Below are 25,833 nucleotides of genomic sequence, written 5' to 3' on the forward strand. Positions count from 1 at the left end.
GTCCCTTAAAGCAGGAAGTAACAACTATGTAATGATAAGGATAGTAGCAGCAACCAGAATGCTTGAAGGTCTGTTCTTGTAAAGAAAAAATTTCAATTAGTTAAAGAAGCCAGGAGCATCAGCTTTCAAAAAAGAACTTCCGTATGAATCTTTGATCTCTCCTACTGTATCATGTTTTTTCATGAAAGACAGTTATAGCAGACAGTTTAAATAGCATCTACAAAACAGTTCAATTTGCAAATCAGTAGGATTACATTTTCCTTTATAATCTTTATTCAAATGAAGTGGGATGAATTAGATGTTAAATTCAGGCCTTGTCTACTAGAGTTGTGCCAGATTAGAAATGGGCAGTACCTGAAAATAATGAGGAAAATACATGGTCCAGGCAAGAAAAAGAGCAGTCAGAGATGTGCAAAAATGTAATACCTCCTATTTGCTACTTCTACCAAAGAACTGAAAACAAAAGTGATTTGTTCCCAGTAGCTTAACTGTTCCCCTAACTACACAGAATATGTGGCCTCGATGCTGGTTTATGCCTATAATAATATTATAAGAAGAACAATGACCCCAGGTTTTGAATTTATTAGAGTTGTATTTTGTGTAGGATCCCCAAAAGGATTGGTAGAATCCTTTAGGATGTCCTGATCCTTGGTTTAGAAGAGTGCTGGTTCAGCTCTCAGCATTACTTAGCGCATCCTGGAGCCAGCACTAAGTTACAGGCAATTGCAAATACCCCCAAAGGGCCATCAAAGCACCAGGAGAATCACCAGAGCATAGCTCTCTACTCACACCCTCTTCTCCCATTGTGCACCAAGAAGGGAGGAGATATTAAGAGGGCTAGCCATGGGGTTGAGATAGAGCAGGAATGTCTACACCAGTTCTCTGCCACTAAAAGCTTCCCTTATACAAGGGGCACAGGATCAGTTCCAGAGGTTTTTGCCAGTTGTGTTTTTGGTGCTCTTCCCCCTTTCTCATCCTCAGCCCTTGAGCAGCTGCGGGAGAGGGGGGGCAACCAATCAGTGAAGCAAAACTACCAAGCCAATCAGAGTAGAAGAGAGAGAAAACAAAAATAAGGAGAACCACAGAATGGTGCCTCCAGAACCTGTCACCCAGGGTGACTGCTCTGCTTGCCTGACTTTAGAATTAGTTCTGCTTAGACCAAGTTTAATTAAAACAGATATAACATAGACAAAAGTATTTAAGCTTAATACCAATGTGGACACAAGAACAAATGGATATAAGATGGCTAGTAGGAAGTTTAGACTTGAGATTAGACAAAGTTTCTAACCATTAGAGCAGTGAGGTTCTGGAACGGCCTTCTAAGGGAAGTAGTGGAGGTAAAAGATCTATCTGGCTTCAAGATTAATGGGTTTATGAAGGGGATGGTTTGATGAGATAACATGATCTTGGTAACTAATTGGCCATTCATTATCAGAGGTAAATACGTCAATGGAGGGATGATAGGAGTTATTATAGTGAACTTTCTGGGTGTCTGGCTGGTGAGTCTTGCCCACATGCTCAGGGTTTAGCTGATCGCCATATTTGGGTTCGGGAAGGAATTTTCCTCTAGGGTAGATTGGCAGAGGCCCTGGAGGCTTTTTGTCTTCCTCTGTAGCATGGGGTACAGATCACAGCTGGAGGATTCTCTGCATCTTGGGGTCTTCAAAGTATTTGAAGGCTTCAATATCTGAGATATAGGTGAGAGGATTATTCTAGGAGGGGGTGGGTGAGATTCTGTAGCCTGCACTGTGCAGGGGGTCACACTAGATGATCATAATGGTCCCTTCTGACCTTAAAGTCTATGAGTCTACGAGTATAAGACACTGTTTTTAGTTTTAAAGTAACTTTTAATCATTTTCCTGGATTCCATAGACTCAGACCCTTGCCATGGCCTTCCAAATGTCTTTGCCTTCCATTGCTCAATAAAGAATGCACAAAGAGGTGCTGAGCATCTGATAAATGCCAGCACCACTATTTAAAATTGATGGGAGCTGGCAGCACTTAACAGACACTCAGCACCTCCCAACATCAGGCCCGGAATTCTTTCATGTCACATAGGTACAGATATAAAATATTTCTACATTGGTGATAGAACAATATTTCTGAGCATAAATGCACATTTTCTAATCCCCCCCCACACCCTGCATCGTGAAAGCATTTTTGACAAGGTTCCACATTAGAGGTTAATGGCAACATCTGAGGTGTGGGAGTCCTGGAATAAGTGGAAAATTGGCTTCAATATTAAAGACAGAGAGCAAGAAACCAAGAAAAGCATAGTCATAGACGGATGATACTACATTGGCAGGAAAGGTAAATAGCGTGGAAATATATTACCAGATGCAGAAAGACTTAGATAATTAAAAGGGAAAGAGATGAAAAAAACAGTCAACGCAAATAAATTAGAGCAATATCAGTCATTATAGTTTGTCAGCATTTCCGTTAGAAACCTCTGTTTTCATGTACTCTATGTCTGAAAAAAGTTTCTGTGGGATAGAACTTGGCATGCTGGATTATAAAACAACAGTAAACTTTTACCTTTAGCTTTGTTTAAGTTTCAGGAAATAAAAATAAAACTTTGTGAAACTGTAATATGAATTCAAAAGTACCTAAAATTAGGGTTTGTTTGAAACAATAGAGTTATAGACACAATAGGCCAGATCTTCCAGTTGTGTAAACTGCTATGGCCCAATTGAAGTGAATGCATTTATACCTGCTTAGGCTCTAGTGCAATATGATCTTGATCTTCAGTGATTTTTCTCCTCCCTATAAAAAACAAAAACAAAGGGTGACCAAATGTAAACTAGATAGCTTACACTTTGCAGCAACATTGTTCATAATTGTACAGCACTCAGGATGAATCTTAAATATGAAATTACATGATGGGACAGGATGGCTTCTTCCACAGTATTAGGGTCTGTAGTACAAGTAATTCACCTTTTAAATAAATGTATGGATGTGGCAGTTCGAACCTATTGAATGCATAATATGCTTATCAGAAGCGGCTGAATACATATATATCAACTAGACTAGAAGAGCTGCAAATTCTATCCACTTTTCCAAAACCCTCTCAAAAACAAAAACAAAAAACTCCCAACATATCATTGCTTAACCATGTTCATTATTTACTTTACTTAAAAAATATTATATGCAGCTATTGTGGTATTTGTGATAAATAATAAACATTTGGATAAATTTGTGGTACATTATACTTTTTATAAGATAAAGAAGAGCATAAGCACAAATGTCTATATTTTAGAAAAAAGGATTCGTCTTACAGAGGCCCACTAAAAATCACATTCAGATGATACATTCCATTTTTTAATTCCCACTGCTATTGGTCTATTTTTTTAACATTCGTTCTAAATTTTAAAAACTACAATATTCTGCAGAAATGGCCCAGAGCACTGAAGTAGTTTTACTGTGAGCTATAGCATTTTGGACCAATATAATAGAGCACCACGACTGAGTTGCTGTTTTTAAGTAAGGGTTGTAGAATTTCAAGGCTTTTGTCAATTTAAAAGAGATTATAAAAAAAGTCTAAAAAACATTTGTATTTGTTTAATCCTCAACAACATGTTAAAGCATCTTTGGAAAGGAGGCACTCAAACAACTATGTATGTGTCAATAAAAATGAGAAAGAAAGAGCAAGGAATAGGTCATGCCCTATGATACATGGTGCGCATCACTGCATTCTTTGGAAAATCAGCTACTCCACCTGTCCTGGGTATGCAATGGACACAGGAAAAATAAGATAAATTGCTTTTCATAAAACAGATTAGACCAGAGTAGCGAAACATTATTTTAACCAATAAATTAAAAAATCCACATACTGTACCATAACTTAAGACGACATCTTTGCTTTTATCCACTGATGCATCCTCTTTCTCTCTCAGAGGTGCTCTTGTCAGCTTGATTTTTCTGGGTCTCTTAGGCATTTGTAAACTGTCTATCACCTTCAGCATAACTAAAGGGCTTCTAGAAAAGGGGCACTTCTGTGTACCTCGGCCAGTGGCCTGAGTGGCTTGAATGAGCTGGGGTTCCTTATCTTGTGATCATAATCTATTTTAATTCCTTAACTATTAGTTGGGAAAGATTCGAGGGTTACAGTCAAAACCAGGACATGTCCGCAGGCCACAATGAAATACATGTAAAGGGTTTGATTTTTTTTTCTAAAAACCTGTGAGAAACTGAGTATCAGGCTTTTATGCATTTGAAAAATCTCAGATCCTACAACTGGACTGTGAGTGATGAGAAACATGTAGAACTCCTAATGGAATTGGGCTCTGGGAGAATAGTTCTTAGTCTTGGCATATGGCTAGTAACAGCAGGTCCCAGTGGTACGCATAGCAGACACATGAAGAAGTAGAAGTTCTCAATGTGTTATGCATTTTCATAAGAATATTTTTCCGCACATAGCATGTGTCCTACAGAGGAAATAATACAACTGAACAGCTCCAAAGGCATCTTCATCCTAGTCAGCTGGGTAATTAATGCACCTTTTTTTAAAAAAAGGCATCACTACATATTTAATAATACAGGCTGTGAACACTAATTCAGGTCCTTAAAATATATTTAAAATTTCCTGGATATAGATTTGTGCAGTAGAAAGCAGAGCCTGGAGATTACAATTTTGAGTCAATGGAGGCCCTCAGTACAATATTCTTCAGAATGGAAATGGAATGTATTGAGGGTTGAGGTAAAGAAACACAGAAGTAACAAGACATAACAAAACACTAAACTAAAACAAGCAAGAAATGCATGATCTGTAATTGTTGTACCTCTCTTCTTCCCCTCCATTCTTTATCTCCTCAAGAAGCATTGCTTTGGAGTAGTTTGCTGTCTGAGTTAAACGTTAAGCATTTCGGGACAGATATCCATCCTGTAATGTCTTTGTAAGCCACCAAACATGTCAGTAGAACTGGTTAAATAATAGCCTCATTGGTATGCAAACACTTGATTTATAGAAGGAAATATAGACATGTAGTAATGCAGCTCTCCCTCCTCCTTTTTTTGGAGGGGAGGGGTGAATCCTGTTGGTAAAAACTTGGTCCCATTGAGATCAATGGCAAAACATGAAATTGACTTTATTGGACCCAGGATTTCACCTTGGGCTCTCTGTATTTGTATATTTGGTTCATATAGGCTACGTCTACACTGCCATGATTTTGCGCAAAAACGCTTTTGCGGAAGTGTTCTTGTGCAAAAACTCTTCCAAAAGAGACTGTCTACACTGGCATGTACCTTTGCGCAAGAAATGTGCTTTTGCGCAAGAGCATCCTTGCCAGTGTAGACTCTCTCTTGTGCAAGAAAGCTCTGATGGCTATTTTAACCATAGGGCTTTCTTGTGCAAGAAATTCATGTTGCCTATCTACACTGGCATCTTGCACAAGAACAGTTGCACAACAGGGCTTATTCCTGAGTGGGAGCATCATAGTTCTTGCTCAAGAAGCACTGATTTCATACATGAGAACATCAGTGTTCTTGCACAAGAACTCGTGGCCAGTGTAGACAGGCAGCAAGTTTTTGCACAAAAATAGTCACTTTTGCACAAGATCGCACCAATGTAGACACAGCCATAGTGCTTAAGTAATGTAGAAAATTAAGTGGTTAAGGCAGGAGTGGTCATAATTTCTTGATAGGAGGCCACACCAAGATTCTGGTAAGTGATCAAGGGCCACACTTCTTTATGGAAGGAGTGTGGGGTCTGGGATGGAAAGTAGGTGCAGAAGGGATGGCATTTGGGCGAAGGAGGGGGTTGGGACTTGGGGCTGGGGATTGGGTTACAGGTTCTGGGAGACTGTATGAGTACAGGAGAGGATTCTGGCTTGAGGAAGAGATGTAGGAGTGAGTGCAGAGTATGGAAGTTGTGACCTGGAGCAGGGGAAGAAGAGTGCAGAGCATTTGGGTTTTAATCTGGGGCATGAGATTGAGGTGCAGGGTCCAGGAGGGAGTGGTGTGTGGGAGGAGTGGGGTACCAGAGTCAGGTTCTGGTTGGGCTAGCAACCCCAGACTTCTCTGTTCCAGGTGGTCCTCTGTGCTATGGGATGGAGGAGAAGGGAAGAAAGCATTTCCAAGCCAGTGGAAGCTAAGAGACTTTGCTGTGGGTGGGGACAGCATGCAGAGCCTTCCTCCTTCCTCCCCACAGTGCAGAGAGCCACAGGGAGCACTTAGATACTTTGAGCAGTGCTGCTCTGTGACACAGAGATGGGCAGGCTGGATTAAAAGGCTTAGCAGTCCAGATTTGGTGCACGGGCCTGCCCGTGGGTTAAAGGAGTACTCAACATTTTTAGTATACTATCAGTAATACTTTTAACAAATAAACATGTACTTTTTCTAAATGTGGAAATATATTTAAAAAATTATACATTCAATATTTTTAGTGTTTCTTATCCTTTAGGATGTAGGCCATATTGCTGCAATATTCCTCCTCTTTTTCTTTCTATTACTTCTTCACTCTAGATGAACACCAAGAATTAATTCAATGGACTCATGCCTCCAAAACCCTGATATTACTTGGAAGTGACACCATGGAAAAAAAATGTATTATGGAAGTGCTGAGAGCTACTTCTTTGTTAAAGTTGCATTAAACTTTGAAATAATCTTAATTTCTATTCACCAGTGGACAATGAAGTCTTCACATGTATCATACATGCAAATCTTACATACATTTTCAGGGTAAATTTAATAATTTCTTACATGTAGATTCAGACTATGGAAAAAGTTTTTTAATCCTCCATTTGTGAAATTTTGTACTGTTGGCCTTACATTTCACAGTGTTCACTGGCATTATCCTGAGTTACAGTTCTTCAGAACTCTTTAAATTTCATATTTTAACTCATCTGCACTGTGTCTTGACCACGGGTTAAATATATTAAAATAAATACATCCCTTTAATTCATAATAGCTGGAAAAAAGTTTTACCAAATGAAGCCAATAGACATGAAAGGCTGTATTAAGTATTTCAATTTTCTGGTGTGCAAATTGGAAAGGATCAGCAGGGGATATTGCCAAGGACATGGCTCTAAACATTTCTTTCTTCATATAGTAGAGATCTGTGGCATTACCCAGAGAGCACATGTAATACCCGAGTTTTAAAATGTTGAAGAAGCTGCCTATCCATACAGAACATCATTCAGAGGTAGGCAAAAACACATAAATATATTTTAAAAATCTTTAATTCAAGCAGAATTAGTTAAATATTATATGATAGCAGCAATAATAAATCAATACAAATCACTTCCACATTCTCTGAACAATAACAATTGGAAAGTGACAGCACAAATTCTTCTACTTTGTTTCTTTAGAATTCCGAGCTTCTGAAATCAGAATCTCCATATTAGCTTTGAATACAGCAACATTCTGATTTAAATTATTGACAGCCTGAACTAAATTAGTTAGTGTCTCATCTAGTTTCAACAGCCTGCTATTCATTGAGTCATTCAGATGTTGGATGGATTCCATTAACATCTTCTGAACACACACTCTTTCTTATCCATTTTTCTACTCTTTGGCTCCTTTCTGACATTTCCACCTCTTCCTAGTAAAATGTTCTATGTATTATTGACCCCCCCCCATTTTCCACATTAATTCCTTTTCTTTATCTTTAAGTTTCAATTCTTACTTTATTTACTTTTCATATTCACCTTCCTCAATAGCTTCTCTGACTTGACTCAGTCTAATAGTGAAAGAGTCTAAATGAATTTCTTCTACAAGCTAATTAAAATCCATATCTAACCAAGATTCCTCTAGTTCCATCCAGCCTGGACCCCCCTCAATGTGGCTGCACTGTTGATAAAGTGGCATCTCTTTACGACAAGACACTGGCACATCAAGGGTTTCCCTTGATGTGCTACTATCTGGGACACAGGAGAAAGCTTTTAAGATGCAATGCCTTAACCCTGAGACATGGGTTGCCTCTCATTCCAGGGTCCACACAACCTCAATCTCTCCATACAGAAATGCCCTCTGCAACCAACTTCCTTACATATATATCTCTCTCACACCTATTTCCCCATTCCTCTCTCCAGCTTCAATGGTGCACCTGAGGAAGTGTCAAAAGGAGCCAAGAATGGCTGAATGGCCTTATGGGAGGGCACAATGGAGCAAGTGAAGCAGTGAATGTGGATGTGGACATGGAGAAACAAAATTTAGTGGGAGAAGCATGGCAGGAGGGAGGTATCTGCTAGGGATAAAAAGGCAGATAGAAGGGGTGCTCTAACTGGTCAGGGAGCATCGGTGCAAGGAGTTAAAAATGTTGGGTTTTTTTCATATGCACAATAACTTAATCTTTCTGAAATGGTATTTTAAATTATTACTCCTTTCTGTTTCAGAGCTATTGATCTCCATGTCCCCACATATCCACATTGTAGTTATCATTTACTCTATTACAAAAAATATTGTGCATAAATCAGTAACAGAATATTAGATGCTGGTTCTTTGTCTTAGTATTTATTTATTCCTTTGTCTTAGCGCTTGTGTATTTATTTTCCACAAGATCACAAAGAAAAAATCTGGTCTTAGAGATGGTGTAGCTGGCCTCAAGAACATCATCTTACTATAGTGGAACTTCTGCTGCCATGCAGAAGCTCCTACATTACCAGTCTTTCCTATTGTTGGCCTACAAGTGCTGGGTAGAGGAGAGGGAACCTAGCTTGGGCCTCCATAATCCTGCTGATCTGCAGCTGACATATCAACCTCTTTGAGTCAATAACAGCCAGTGTAATCCAGCAAACATAAGTTTTATTAGCACACAGCCAGATTAGGATCAGGGGAAATGTGAGAATTACCTTTGCATCCCTCTACTGAACTATACTGGGCACTTCTTGGCAGCCATAGACCAGGAGGACTTAGATCTATATCTAAATTGCCTATATGAAGAATCACAAAATGAAACCTTGATCAAAAACTGCCTGAAATTAGAGCTGGGCAAGTATCAAGGCACAGTAGACACATACTTACATATTTGCTGATAATGTGACCTGTTGTATGGAGGTGTTACTCCCAAATGTAAAGATTCTCAGAAAGGGTTAATTATTCTGTCCAAATGCATGGTTTGTCTTTTAACATTAGATAGAAATATGCCAATATTTATATTTTATAATTTGCTATGATAAAACAATGTTTTCTAAATCTTCAGTCCCATCGCCACACCTGCAATGTAATACTTTGAATGAAATAAGTCTGAATTAAGTGAGTGTGGCAGAACTGCAAGTGGGATTTATAGTAACCAATAACTATATAAGAATGCATTTCACACATTGTTTCTTTGTATTGCAAAATAAATAGAGTTTTATGTCTAAAGATACAAATCTGCACATTAAAAAATCAATGTTTCTCATGATACACACTTGGTATTATTTCTGGGAATGCTACAGCTGGCATGCACAGCCTAGTTAAAATATTATAATTTACTCGACTGAATGCATAGACAATTTGGAGTCAAAACTACCATTTACTACATGGGAGGAAAAACAATGACTTCCGTGCTACTGGAAACATCAAAGGTACTTTTTGCACTACTCCCCCTCAAAACCTCCTGGGAAAAGCCCTGACTCATAATCTTTCCACTGGTTACTAGAGTGCTTCTTAGGTTTAGAAAAAAAATCATATTCTGCTACAGTACCTCTGCTGAAAAAAATCTTCAACAAGCAGAATGGATTGAAAAATTCAAGCATGACTAAAAAGTACATTCCCCACTAGTCAGTGAATTTTGCTCCCTATTTGTCACTGCCACCTTGGAGAGCGGTGAGCATTAATAATGCATGGGTGCTAGGAATGTATTAGCAACTAACCTTGCGAAGAAAATCAGCTGGGGACCCAGAAGAGCTGTTTTTTTTTCTTTTCTTTCTTTATTGTTTTTTTCTTTCCTTTTTAAAAAAGTCAGAGTACCCTCTTATTTATTGAAGAGATTTTGGGAAACGTGTCAAGTATGGTGGTAACTATGTATCATTGCAAACTAAGGTTGAAAGTCCCTGAAATGGGGTCGTAATTGAGTTCATTGATCAAATTCAGGAAGATATCCACCCCATCCAAAAACTTCCCTTATATCCTGCCATCATCTTACATAAAAAATACTTAACGGGATATAGAACACTTATGTACTCGGGTAAATTGGGAGTTATAGCAGAAATTTCTTTACTAAACATATGTTTTAAGGAAAAGCTTAGCACTGGTATCATTTACAGATACATCCAGTTTCTGTAAGTTGATTATAAAAGGACCTCTTTTAGGAAGTAGATATTCCATAATATATATATGTGATCTTTTAGGCTAGCAAGGGGTGAACATTATGGATGGAGAATCAGTTTTGTATTCTTACTCACTTCCAAAAGTAAACCTGAAGAGAACTCTTTAAATTTCAAAAGACTTTGGTCAACTTTTCATTAAGAAATGTGACAACATTTGGATCTTGATCTGATTTGGAACCACTTTGGTTTCTCAAAGTCCCAATACCCCCAAATCCAGTCTTTTCAGTATGCCACTATCCTGCTGTTAGACTTGGCAGTAATCCTACAACTACAATTTTATGTGCTGCCACCTACTTTCAATTTATATTGTTTATATTTCAAAGTTTGTTTTCTAATATAACAACCTTTACAAATTCATTTTATTTTGTGGAATATATGTTATTTTTAGTAATATTAGCCAACAGATATGTGTGAATCTCTACACTGTCAATTACTTTAACAATGAATATATTCATCTTGTCAACATTTGTAATGTGAACCCTCGGAGAGAAAAATATTCTTAAAGTAGACAAAGAAAAAGAGTACAGGCTTTCCGCTCCTGTTTATTGGATAAATGGGAAAAATACATTGACATCTACTTATGAGTTATGGAAAAAGGCTTTAAAATAGCATAAACAGTGACAATCAAAAATTGTCGCAGAGTTCCTGAAAGTTCATAACTTTTCCTAGAGATTCTTCTATTATTGTCTTAAGTGCAGTTTGCAACTTGGTTTAAATATAGTGCCATTTAAAATAGGATTAAATGTAGTTTGGCAGGCTAGTGAAGACAAGATCAAATTCTGATAAATCCATTTTACATTTTCTAAAACTATTTCTAATAGATTTTGGTACCATCACACTGACCATGCCATTCATTTTGAGCCTATTTTAGATGTGAAAGAGGAAAGGAAAATATTATAACTATTTGGAGATAAAGCCATGATATTTTTCACTTATACATGCTTTTTAAATGCTATTAATGGCTAAAAATGCATTTTGCACTTAAAAGTATGCCATTGAACTCCTCTATAAGTAGGTTTTTCTTGTCATATATTTTAATTCACACCATGCTAAACAGCTACAAGGAATCTCCACTTATATATCATCCTCAATATAGTCTGCAGGCTCTATCTTATGTTTCTTCCATCACTTTTGTGGATTTCCTCCACCTCATGAAAGAAGAACCTGCTCTTGTCAAACTTCTTTGTCTCCAACACAGATTCTACCTCTGACCACTTCTTTGATAATGATCAGCATTTAAAGACCATAGCAATCAGTACGACCACCACCTCACTTGCCATATGTCCTCCAGATCATCTGCTACACAAGCCCTGCAGAAGACATGGGAAACTTATGATTCTAATTTCTCTCACAGGAAGACTTTCTATCTTGATTCTTTGACCTTTCTATATTGATACTTGACACATGCATTCACATTTTCTATATACACTATCTTTATGACAATGTTAATCACTTTATTATGTTTAAGACTGTGTTGGCATCTGGTTCAAAATCAGTGGAGATGGGAAGGTACATATTATTTAAAAGAAGTAGGAACTTAAAATTGTAGTAGGAACTTAAAATCCTGATGTCAATTAGACCGCAATTCAATGGGTATTTAAGCATGTCCCTATTTAAGCATTTCCATTCCCATTTAATAATTCAGTCCCAGGAAAGTTATATTTATACACTCTTGTGTTTAAAAGCCATATTTTTAAAGACCAAGATACATTTCAATAAATTAAAAAGATGTCTTTTCCCCTTATAAAAAATCAGAATGATCTGTTCTTAATATTGGAACTCATCTATTTTTGTAAAGTTTTCTGTTAAAAGCATTTTTGGAAAAGAGCGTCTAGATTGGCACGGACGCTTTTCCGCAAAAGCACTTTTTGCGGAAAAACGTCCGTGCCAATCTAGACGCGCTTTTCCACAAAAAAGCCCCGATCGCCATTTTTGTGATCGGAGCTTTTTTGTGGAAAACAAATCTCAGCTGTCTACACTGGCCCTTTTGTGCAAAAGTTTTGCGCAAAAGGACTTTTGCCTGAATGGGAGCAGCATAGTATTAGGTTTCTTATAGCACTGATTTCTTATAGTAGGAAGTCAGTGCTTTTGCGGAAATTCAAGTGGCCAGTGTAGACAGCTGGCAAGTTTTTCCGGAAAAGCGGCTGATTTTCCAGAAAAACTGGCCAGTCTAGACACAGCCAATGAGTAATTTATTCCACTCTTCTAATCTTTATTTGAGGTTGAAGACAAAATAAGTTAAAAGACACCTATTGGTAGATTTTCTGTGGAACATGCTTAAGTAGGCCTTTAGGAAAACTAGATTCTGGCATCCTAAGAGGATCACAAGATTAAGATCTGAAATTTTTTACGACAATTCATTTACCAGTTTTCTATTCTCATTATAATTGTTCTCTTGAGAAATGAATAATTTTGTGTAATTGTTTACTTGACGTAACAGCTTTGTTAGATTTTAGTGTTGATTTTTACCCATCCTTCCTTCATTTTTTCTTTTGTTGGTACTCCTATTCAATCTCTCTATGCATGACATATTTGTTTAATTTCTGTTATTGAAATCATTAGGGTTTTATTTTGTTATTGATGTTTTTTTTTCCTTCTGTCCCAAGAGTTCCTGAGGGTGGCAGTCACTCAGTTAATGAATATAAAAGATCTTTTGTCACATCAGCTTGTGTGTTAGCTGATAAAATGTTTCTTATTATCCTGTGATGTTGCACTCACAAGACAGTAGCCATTGTCATGTCAAGGTCTGCATTATAAACTAGAAGTCATGTCCCTAAGTTCCATGCTCAGTTTCTTACTCGTGAAGATTCCTAATGAAGTCAGAAGGCATTTGCTTGAATAAAGACTGAGTTAAGGATGTCCAGCTCCAACTCAGTTCCCATTGATGTCAATGAGCAACGAATCACATCCTGGACGCTGGCTTGTTAATTTCTAACAAGAATTAGAGTTTCTCTGCCATCAGAGAAAACTCAGGCACCTCTGACTCAAAGAACCTCCAATGCACATTACAGTTCCCACTTGAGTAACCCATTTGAGCTCAGGTGATCAAGTGCATGATGTGAGAATAGCTTTGATAGAGGTATGGGGCCTTGTAGTGCCAATTTTTAAAGGTATTTAGGAATTAGGCACCTAACCACTTGTGAATATCTCATGAGGTATGTATCTTTATCTTTATGTATCTAAATACATTCAAAATACAACTCTTAGAGTCCTTGAAAGGTGCCTGGCTCCTTGATCATAGGAATCACCTCCCTGCACTCAAGATTCACAGCTATGAATCCTTTCCTGGAGTTAGGTGGATAACGCAGGTCAGCAAGTGAGTAATATTTTCTCACCACTCACTTATTATAAGCACTAAGCTAGTGATTAAAGGCACTCAGGCAGGATATAAGAGACCTATGTTTCAGTCCCCCCCCTTCCTGATTTGGAGAAGGGTCCTAAACTAAATCTCCCAAATCTCAGGATGAGTGCTGTAGCCACTCAGCTAAATCCCCTTCTTTTGTAAAGTCTAGACATGCCTTGAGAATGCCTAGCAAATCAGATCTTGCAGATGAGATGAGCAAGAGAAAGTCTAGTTTTGAGAAGCCCACAAGGATACAGAGGTTCAGTGGCATCAGGACTTTAGCATTTGCAAGCATGACCACCATCAGGAGATGGTGGAATTAGGGAATTAAGCATCTTCAGTGTCAGGTGATAACTGAGCAAGGGTTTTGAGGATGTCAGTGGTTCCTAAATGGTGCATTCAGTGCCGAATGCGATAAGATAAGCAGCTGAGTCCCTCTGTGGATGTACCCCTAGGTACTCTTCTTTCCCCTTTGAAAACTGTTGTATGGACTCACACAGCAGATTAAACAAGCCTTGGGCTAGTAGCAAAGGTTTCAGATTGGTTTTCATTATAGTAGTTCTATTGATGTGTATGTTACAAGGATGCATTATGTCTGTATACATATAAGAATATTGCTCTTAGAAAACGTGCCCATATAAGGTGCTTAAAAATAGTATAGTTTCTAGGTTTGATAGCCCCAATAAGGTTTGATGTTGTTGCACAATGAAAATTACTTCTTTTGTGAATCTCTTTACAATAATTTCTTAACAGTCATAACTGTAAAGCCTTTTCATTATATCTTAAAGCATTTTCAAAATAATGTAATCTTTTTACAATTGTGTTTTATTTCAAAATATGAAGAAATCTATGAAATAGAAAGCTGGCGAGTCATCTCAACCAAAAACAACCATTATGTCCCAATATCACAGGAAGATTACTAGGTTCTAGAGCAGAGACCACTACCTAACATGATTACCAATATTGTCTCATTATTTCCTTGTACTCCTCCATCTGTCTGTATCCATCTGTTGTCTTCTGTTTTGTACTTAGTTTATAAACTTTTAGAGGCAGGGTATGTATTCTAACACAATGAGGTCCTGGCCATAATTAGTGGTTCTAAGTTTTATGGCAATGCAAAATAACAAAGAAGAATAAATGAAAATTGCATTTCGAAACCAATGTAGTTCCAAATTGTAAAAGCAAACTCTAGGGCTCTGTCTACATTGGCACCCTTTTCCAGAAAAGGGATGCTAATGAGACACTTCGGAATTGCAAATGCTGCGGGGGATTTAAATATCCCCCGCGGCATTTGCATGAACATGGCTGCCGCTTTTTTCCAGCTCGGGGTTTTGCCAGAGAAAAGCGCCAGTCTAGACTGGATCTTGCGGAAAATAAGCCCTTATCCGGAAGATCCCTTATTCCTACTTTCAAGCATCCCTTATTCCTACTTTCAAAAAGCGGCAGCCATGTTCATGCAAATGCCGTGGGGGATATTTAAATCCCCCACGGCATTTGCAATTCCGAAGTGTCTCATTAGCATCCCTTTTCCAGAAAATTTAGGCTATTTTAATGAGCAAAGGTATGCCTCACAGAAAATTTTACCAAACATAGAAACCTTCCTCAGGTCCTGGTCATATCTCTATAGAAATTCTCTCAAGCCAAGAAATCCTATCTCCCTAGATGTTTGTAGAGGATTATTTCGGGCTGGTGGATGTTTACCCTTTCTTTCTTTATGAAGTGATTAGTGTCTGAGTGCATTTTGAGTCTTTGAGAAAAGTTAAAGGAAGACTCATTGCCTTCCCAATTAGTATGAAATGTTTTCAAGTGTTCAGAGATGGACTACTGAGTAGTGCACCAGTAGAACCATGACTTTTCTTCTCCCTTTGATACTGAATGAAGGTGATGATGAGGATATGTTTGTGGTTGTGTAGAGAGGGGTGGGGGAAGAGGTCAATAGAGAAAGAAAATTTGATAGGCAAAGCCAAAAAAAAAAACCCTCCAAAGAATACAAGCCTGCCTGCCATAAAAATGGCCTTTACTAGTATATGTTCATAGATTATTGAACATGAGACAATCATGGTTCTCAGCTGTGTAAAAAGGACTGAAAGGACATCTCCATTCTCGCCAAGACAGTGATAAACATGGTGGCTGTGTCTAGACTCGCAAGTTTTTCCGCAAAATCATCTGCTTTTGTGGAAAAACTTGTCAGCTGTCTACACTGGCCGCTTGAATTTCAGCAAGAACACTGATGATCTCATGTAAGATCGTCAGTGTTCTTGCGGAAATACTGTGCTGCTCCTGTTCGGGCAAAAGCCCTCTTGCGCAAATCATTTGTGCAAGACTGCCAGGCTGTGTCCAGACTCAGGGGTTTTTTCGGGAAAAGTAGCTTTTTTCCGAAAAAACTTCCCCTGCGTCCAGACTCAAGCCGCGTTCTTTCAAAATTAAATCGAAAGAACGCGGCTTTTCTTTCGATGGCGGTAAACCTCATTTCATGAGGAAGAACGCCTTCTTTCGAAAGTTCCTCTTTCGAAAGAAGGCGTTCTTCAATGTAAATAGGGCTTCTTCGAAAGAGAGCATCCAGACTCACTGGATGCTTTCTTTCGAAAAAGCAAGCCGCTTTTTCGAAAGTTCAACGTGCAGTCTAGACGCTCTCTTTTGAAAGAGGCTCTTTCGAAAGTATCTTTCGAAAGAGCCTCTTTCGAAAGAGGCTTGCAGTCTAGACATAGCCCCAGTGTAAACAGCACAGTACTGTTTTTCGCAAAAAAGCCCCGATCACGAAAATGGCGATCAGGGCTTTTTTGCGGAAAACCGGGTCTAGATTGGCCACGGATGCTTTTCCGCAAAAAGTGCTTTTGTGGAAAAGCATCCTGCCAATCTAGACGTGCTTTTCCGAAAATGCTTTTAACGGAAAACTTTTCCGTTAAAAGCATTTTCGGAAAATCTTGCCAGTGTAGACGTAGCCTGCATGTTTCATTCAGTGGGAATACACTCTTTGATAGACCTCAGTAAATAATGTATAAATACTAATTATATTTGATGACTATTGCTTTTGTTCTTGATGGTGCATACTCCACAAAGAGATTGCAAAATTATTTGATGTATTTATTTCCCCACTCCTCACACAAGAACATACAAGGTATGTGGAAATAGGAGTCAAGGTTTTTTCTTCTCTATGGTCATGAGCCAGAGTCCACTGAAACCATCCAAAAGACTCCAAGGCTGTGTCTAGACTGGCAAGTTTTTCCACAAAATCATCTGCTTTTGCGGAAAAACTTGCCAGCTGTCTACACTGGCCGCTTGAATTTCCGCAAAAGCACTGACGATCTCATGTAAGATTGTCAGTGCTTTTGCGGAAATACTATGATGCTCCCATTTGGGCAAAAGTCTTTTTCCGAAAGACTTTTGCGCAAAAGGGCCAGTATAGACAGTAGAGATTTCTTTTCCACAAAAAAAGCCCTGATCGCGAAAATGGCAATCGGGGCTTTTTTGCAGAAAAAGGCGTCTAGATTGGCCACAGACGCTTTTCCTCAAAAAGTGCTTTTGCGGAAAAGTGTCCTGCCAATCTAGACGCTCTTTTCCGAAAATGCTTTTAACGGAAAACTTTTCCGTTAAAAGCATTTCCGGAAAATCATGCCAGTGTAGACGTAGCCCAACTGATTTCAGTGGGCTTCGGACCAGGCCATGTGTATTCACACACTGAGTGGGTTCATAGTTAAGCACATACTTAAACAGCAACAGGAAGAAAATCCTTTAAGAAAACAGACTGTAATTCAAACCCTGTTACGCATATAAGCCATCCACCCTGAAACTGAATCAAAACACATAATACAACACATAATGTCCTTGCAAAATATTGCCATCTACCCATAATAAACTATAACCAATTTATTTTTTTAGAAATGGAATTCACAGATTACACAAATGGTTTGCTCAAGTCATCATCATCCCTTTCAACTTCAAAACCATTTGAATTTGATCCTGACCAGAATGACCATAAACTATTTCATTTGGATAATAGAGGACATGGAGTAGTTTGTCTTGGTTAACCTTATAATAAACTGCTGCTCCATAGATATGTGTTACTCCTAAAATAACAACAGCAGCAGCAACAACAAAAAAAGCATCAAGCAACTTTAGCTCAACAGGGGTGAATGAGTGAAATGAGTATTTGCAATAGTAAGGTAATTTTTATTTTCATTTAAAACTACCAAAGTTCATCTACTTATTTCCGTTATAATCTCATTGCATTACTAACATATTGATATTTAGGGAGCATGGTAACATAAACTGACCATAACATGATAGCATAAACATAACTTGTCCATCAAAAATTCACCTTCAGCTGCACATGAAGCAATGTGGCATCACATTCAAATTTTACAGTACATTTAATTGTGATTTTGAAGCTGGCTAATCTATTGTGTGTTGTGTATAGGGCTTCCCTGAGTGATAACAGCTAGCAATGTTCTACAATTCTGCAGAGAAAGAGAGATTATTCCAATGAATGATCTTTATGCAGAAGAAATGTATTATTCTAAGAGAAGTGTTTTATCATTGTTCTTATTGGCAAATTGAGATGTAATTAAAAGCAGTCTATGATAATTGTCATTATCTCTTCATCTGAATAGTTAACATTATACCGGGTTTACTTTCTTGATATAATAGGGGGTTTGGAGCGTATCACTATCATCTTGAAGGTATTCCAGAATCTTCCTGAAGTATATGAGTGGCTCACTTTTTGAAATCAGAACCTTAGTGCACCTTATAAATCTGAAGATTAGGGTAAAACCACTGTGGTACTTATAAAACAGATTCTCAGGAACTACAGTATTATTTCTCACACTAGACTTCATATTAAAGGTCGCCATTGAAATCAAGATATGATGTATGCTTTGCTAGAGTTTCATCCCCTTTCTTTAATTGGGTATGAGTCCCCTTTCTTTGACAAGAACTACATACTCATTATACATTATAATTCTGCCTTGAAAAAACATTGTGAGAATTTACCAGCCCAAGCACAAAATCATGCCTGCCCCTAATCAGGATGATAATTATAAAATAACTAATTATATTTTATTTCCATGTCCAAAAAGAAAAAAAAATTGCCAAAGGCAGTTAGACGAATCAGAGTTTACAAAGCTGGTACACTTATTATCCAGGAAATTGCTGACATTATTAAGAATTTAGAATTATTCTGACAAATTTGGGACTGAATTGTGATACCTCCTTTTTATTGAACACCTGCCAGATATATTCAATGTATTTTTGGAGTGTTCTTTATGCCAAGGAAATGGTCTTTACAGAAACCACCTTCCTGTTAAGCTCTGTCTTTAAACTGATTACCCTGGAACAAATGGCTCGATCCAAGGAAACCTTCTGTTTAAAATGTCAGCACATTTGTGTATGTCACATGAGTTCGACTATCCTGAAGCAATAAATTAGACAACAGTAACTTCTCTCAATGATGAAAATAACCTTTAAATATGTGTACGTAAGAATTTTTAGCTATACACCCATCTGAATTCTCATTTTATGGTTATTTTATTATTTTATTCATTCACTAGCTCTTCTGAGTCTCCTGAATTGTGAATCTGTGTCACTATTTGTAAGTGAACAGTCTCAATCAAGGGCACTACAAGTGTCACTAATTTTTACAGTTGTATCTCTAGCCTACTACATTTATTATAATTGTATTAGTATTAATAACTTTTTTACAGTTTTATCTGTATTTAACCTTGGCAGTAAAACTACATCCAAGTCCCAATCTCCAGCTGACACTGGGTCTGCTATTCCATTTCATCAGTAAGATGAAATGGAGACGTAAGCTGGTTATCTACTTAATATAAACAGGGCATCCAATGGCATGCTAAGTGCTTAGTATGCACATTAACACAAAAATCAAAATGGGGCTCCTGGCACACCTCAATATGGGTATGTCTAGATTACATTCCTCTGCCGATGGAGACATGTAAAATAGGCTACCTGACATAGTCATTGAAGTCCTGTAAACCTTCACGAGGCATAAGCCCCTCATTGCAGATGAGTAATTGCCCATAATTCTTCTTTATATATTTTAGCATTAAAGGGCCTTAATGCACTTCAGAGCTACTTTATTCACCCCATTAAGGTACGTCTACACTGCAGAGGAAGATCAAACCTGCTGCTATCGAACTTCCAGGGTTCGAATTAGTGGTCTAGTTAGCACAGCTAATTCAAAGTAATAGGGGCACTCTGGTCAATGCCGGTAAGCCTGCTTTCACAAGTAGTAAGGGAAGTTGAAGGAAGAGTGTTCTTGCTCTGATTTACTGCAGTGTAGATAGCGCCAAAAGCCAAGTTGAGCTATTTTGATTTCAACTACGTAATTAATGTAGCTGAAGTTGCATTTCTTAATTCACCTTTGTCCTGAAGTGTAGAAATACCCGTAGGGACCACAGACATGTCATCGTTTCATGATCAATAGTATCAGAGGCTGGTAACAAATCTAAATGAAACAACACTGACATATTTTCCTAGTCTACTAATCAGAGGAGACTATTGACTAGTCTCACCAATGCAACTTCTGTCCTATCCTATGTCTACCACCACATCAATGAGGGTCAAGGGTTTTTAGGATTCTGGATATAATACTGCTGGATCACCAAGACCTTCTTAAAATTATAGATTACTTAAAAGTGTGTCAATGGCAAGTTTAGTGCCCTTGGTATGACATCTTCAACAGCAATAATAGTCCAAATGACCTTAGTGAACCAGGATGCACTGGTAATAGCCCAAAGTGCTTCAGCACTTTCAAACTCAACAAATTTGCTGATCAAAACTCAAACAAAGATTTGGAGTGTACCCATGAATTATGCTTTACTCATTTCTGTAGAAAGTTCCATTTGCATGATTTTATTTGTAAATTAACTGTAAAATTCCTCATAGAAAGAAATATAACACGAAGAGTAAAGAAAGAATGACAAAAATAGTAACCCATTCATGAACAATCTATAAGCTATTGTTTCCCAAATTATTAGTAAAACAATTGAAATAATGAACAAATTGGCAAAATAATTACCTGTTTGCATATAATTCAGTAACTAAAGAGAAGGCCGAGACTTGTCAGATAACTTATTTACAATGAATAATTCCATCATCCCTCTTTGTATCTTCGACCTTTTATTCTAAAAACGAACAACAAATAACCCCTATTAAATGAAAGGAGGGGTATTCAAATTCTTGCTGCATCCTTAATATATTGTCCCATAAACCTTTTTGGCTTGCCTATTGGTGTTGGATAACACCACATTTTATTAAAGATCTGTGAAGTGTTTCCTGAGATGTTACAGCCTGTTTTCTGTAGACAGTAAGTTTTACAAAATCTTCTTGGCTTTGTATAGGTGATAACAGGAAACAAGAATAATGAGATAAAACCTCTTCTTCCAGGTTTTTTAATTGAGGAACAAATTATTTCATAGTTTCTCATTAGTTATTCCCATGGATTCTAATGACAAGGTGCCAACTTTCACACTTTAAACAGGTTAATTAATCAGGTAGTAATGAAGTTGGGTGATACCTGAGTGTTGGTGTGCCAAATAATCACAGCTCCTAATAATGTGCTTTAATGTCTGTAAACCTGAGAGGATACATTGAAATTCAGCTTTTCTCAGTACTGCATAAATAAATGCAAGCTAACAAATAGGCAAACTATTTTAAATGTTGTACTCTAGATATCATTATTATTGATGTCACATATATTACATTTTTGTATTTTCTCCTCCTTTCTTTTTACAACCTTCAAGAGACACTGTAAAAAATGGCAGACCTCAGATTTGACCTACTTATTTTCCTCATATGCATTTACCAAATCCATGAAAATTTATGAATATTATTTTCTGCAAATATTTCACTTTCAGAATCTTTTTAAAATAAAATCATTGTGAGGCAAGTACACAGGAAAAGCCTAACTGTACAAAGTGAAAGAAATAATTTGGCAAAGAAACAATGTTCAGTTTCAAAATTTCCAAGTAATAATATGAAGAACTGTGCAATATATAATACATAATAGAGTTCTGTTAAGAATGATGTAATTGCAATTTTAGTAACCAGGGTAACTGATAGCCATTTGTGTTGGAAGGTGCAATATAAAAATACCTAAAACTATATTTTGTATTTGATGTTCCAATATAGATCAGTTTGAGTTATTCATTGCAAATAAATTATCTAATAAATTTAGCCTTTGCCTAGTTTTTTAATTGATCACACACCAATCTTGATTTTTAATAATATATGCCTTTAAAAAAATTACTGAAGAGTTTATGGAAACAAATGTTGGATTTCTTTACACGCTGATCATTTCTACTACTTTTGTTTGCAACTCTTGATTTGCCACTGAAAACACATGGCTAGTGTTTTTACTCCCTTATTGGATAAAAGGTACTTTTTAAAATAGGAAAATAGCCAAGGGTGAAGACTGAATAAAGAATAATTAAAGCCCTTTCGCATCGGAATTTTGGAAAAAATATAAACACTTGGGCTAACATTTAACAGATTCACAAACATTTTCATGATTAAATCTAACAGTGGACACCTCAATACTTGCCAACAGCAAACAACATAACCCCACAGATAATAGCAGAGCAGACTGCTCATATTTATTTGTATCAGTTTTCCTGAGTGAGTTTGTTTTTTGTTCGATCATTTATATCCCCCAATTAAATCACAATGAGTTAGAATCTACTACAACTGAGCTTCAAGCCATCTTACCATCAAATCTATTTAAAAATAAATGAGAAATATTATAAAATATTTAGCAATTTTTTTCAGTGACTATTTTCATTTTCAAGAGTATTCAATGCAGTTACTTCTCTTAGATCCTGGTAAAAGCTTTCTGGAAAATCCCATAGTGGCGAGATAGACTTCTGAGGGAGAAGGCACTAGGTTTGCTTGCTAATCTATTACACCATGTATCTTCTGTTTGCTTTCTGCTGAGTTTTATTTTGTTATTTTTTAAACCAATAGAGCTCTACCTGGAATTAATTTGCTTTACTATGAGAAAAAATATATAATTTGAAACACCACAGTTTCAAGAATTGATTGATAAATGTTAGGGATCCAATGGCAGTTCAACAATAAAATAATTGAAGTACTCAGGACTGGTAGTCTAAAAACATTAAACTTTTACTCTGCTGGGATATCTTGAATGGTAGTTCAACTATTATATGTCTACACTACAAAGTTTTTGCACAAAAACTGGAGGAGTGCCTACACCTCAAGCTTGTTTTTGCACAAGAAAATTGACAAAACAGAGGGCTTTTGCCAGTAGAGTTATTCCTCTCCACATGAGGAATAACTCATTTTTGCACCACAGCTCTTGCACAGAAAGGCAGGTGTGGAGACTCGGAGGGGTTTTTATGCAAGAAACCCCTATCAGAAAAAGCACAGGTGCTCTGATGGCCATTCACAGAATGGCCATCAGAGCTTTTTTGCGCAAGAGTGTCCATGCAGTGTGGATGCTCTCTTGTGCAAAAGCACATTGCTTTTGAGATGCGCTTTGAGGTGTGGATGCATTTTTGCACAAGAAGTTTTTGCACAAGAACTCTTGCACAAAAGGCTTCTTCTGCAAAAACTCTGCAGTGAAGATGAAGCCTTAGTGTATCTCAACTCTACATCTGTCACTCTATTTTTAAAAAAAGTGTACATTATAATTACTGTCTGTGATCTTCATTCATGATTTACTGTGGGTGAGAGGCCATAATCCTCATTCATGACCAGCTATAAAGACCCCTGTCCATCCCCAAACTTCCAAAAGCTGTTCTTACTATTTAGAAAGACCATGAAATTAGGCTGAGTTTAGCTCACTCTAAGAGTAATATGGAGATGTAATAAATACCACAACATAGATACTTTAAAAAAAATTGTTTAAAAAAGATGCAGCTTCCCAGAGTTGCTGTTGGGGGAAGGGAAAGAAAAAGAGGATGGAATTGCAAACATGTATATCATTAGTAGAACTGCATCTCACTTATTTTCCTTTGCAAATAAATGACATAAATGGAGATGTATTGTTAGCTATACTTCATCCAGAGATTGGGATAATTAGCTTTCAAATACAGAGATGTTTTAAAACACATTTAATTTAGCAAAATTGGTAAGGAAGCCACTGCAATTAAAAATAAAGGACAAAAGTTTCCTCTGCCTTTCTGTGTAATTCAGGGTGAATTTAGACGGTGGCATTAGAAGTACAAAAGGTAACTAAAAATGCCATTAAATGAAATGTTCCAAGTCCAAGCAATTTCCTTCTTAACAGAAAGTAAAATGCAAACAGAGATTACTAAAACCCTGCTGTGTTTAATTTAAGTGTATGTAAGCCTTTTACTCACAGTTATTTTGTCTGGAGATAATCATGTAGATCCTCAGTGGTCAGAGCTGTGAAGCGTGTGTTGTCAAAAGTTGCTCACTCTTTGATTCCACCTCGCTTCTGTCAGCCATGGTTCACATCATGCAAGCTCAACTCATTCATCTTCTGACAGGGTGGGATTCTCCATTTCTGTCTCCATCAATTTGTTTCTGTCGCATCTAGATTGCTTGCAGAAATACTGAAAAGTGTGTGTGTGTGTATGTGTGTGTGTTTGTGTACTGTGTGTGTAAGTTATTATTATTGTACATATAACAAACTGTATCATACTGTAAGCACTGACCATATTATCTCTTTCACAATGTTGCAACTGCAGGCTTTTGTAGATTTTTTTTGGCTAAAAATAAAATTCAATATCTGCTGTGGAATCATTATTATATAAAAATGAAAGAGCTAAAGATGCATTAGATACAAATAGCTAAATAGGGAGAGAGACTGTGTTCTGAAGAGGTGTTAGGTAGATGACTAAGAAGCTATTGCAAAGGGTAAGACATTAGAGGCTCACTCCTGCTGTGCTGTCCCTACTAAAGCATTGAAATCAATGGGGAGTTTTGCCTGAGTAAGGAGTGTAAGATACAAGTTTTATTTCTTACAGAGCTATTTTATATTGACATTATATATAGGTCCTTATATAGGTGCTGGAAGTGCTTTCTCTGTGAGAAGTGAAGTTCCTTTCATCATCCACAGATGAAAATTTGTTGATTCATAATAAAATTTTAGAGCTCAGATGCCTTGTTTAAAAGCTCTTATTACTGATTCATTTAAGGGGAGTTATTTAATATTAAATATAATATGTCTTGCATTTAATACAAGAGAGCCAAAGCTGAATGAATGGCAAAATGAAAAGGGATAAATTTTCAGTCAAGGAATACTGAATAATAATGATGTGCTACCCAACTGGTTATGACAAAATTATCTTATCAAGTTAAGAAATGAGAACAAAGTAAAATGAAGCCTGGAGATTTATTTATGTCTTGAAACATAAGATAAAATCTATTTCCAGCATCCATGTGCCACTATGTCCACCATGTCAACATCACAATCAGTATAGTTCCTGAAACACAAATACTGAAAAATACAAGAAAAAGATTCCTATAAGTGGATTGTCACAAACAATGCCATTGGGAAAACACTAGACAGAGTCCATCATTTCCCTCGGAGCTCTCCATTTTCTTTCAGGCTATGCCAATTTTGATGGTATAGTAATTTGTCCTCGCATTATGGCTATGGTAATCATGTAAAGAGTTTAAAAACTGGTTGGAAGAAAAAATAACTTTTAGTTCCGAGCTGGTAATGGTAAAGTGGTCCAGAGAAATATTTTTCAAACATCATATCATATCATATTTGCATTCTGTGTAATATTTTCCTTGCATATCCAGCTGCAGAGAGTGCAGAATACTTTACCATCCCAACAGGTATACTTGGCATGAACAACATAAAATAGCAAATGAAGTTCACTGAAATCATATATTATTACTATTTTTCTGTATTCATTTCTAATAGCACCCATAACATACTAGGTACTTTTTAAACTGAAGAAAAAGCACATTTCATGCCCTTTGGAGCTCTCACTATAAGGAGAGATAGGCGGAGGACTCCTTGTCACTTTTGCAGATCCAGACTAACACGGCTACCCCTCTGATACTAAAATCAGGTTATTTCTGTCCTGGGTGACAGGAGAGGGATGACATGATGATTACCTGTTATGTTCCCTCTTTCTGGGGCATTTGGCATTGAATATTGTCAAAAGACAGGATACTGGGCTAGATGGACTTTTGGTCTGACCCAGTATGGCCATTCTTATGTTCTTATTTTAACTCTGTATGGTGGGAGGGAAATTTGGCTTTTTTAATGAATATTTACCATGCAGT

This window comes from Pelodiscus sinensis, chromosome 7 (assembly GCF_052426305.1).
Source record: "Pelodiscus sinensis isolate ZL-2025 chromosome 7, ASM5242630v1, whole genome shotgun sequence".
Classification (NCBI taxonomy): domain Eukaryota; kingdom Metazoa; phylum Chordata; order Testudines; family Trionychidae; genus Pelodiscus; species Pelodiscus sinensis.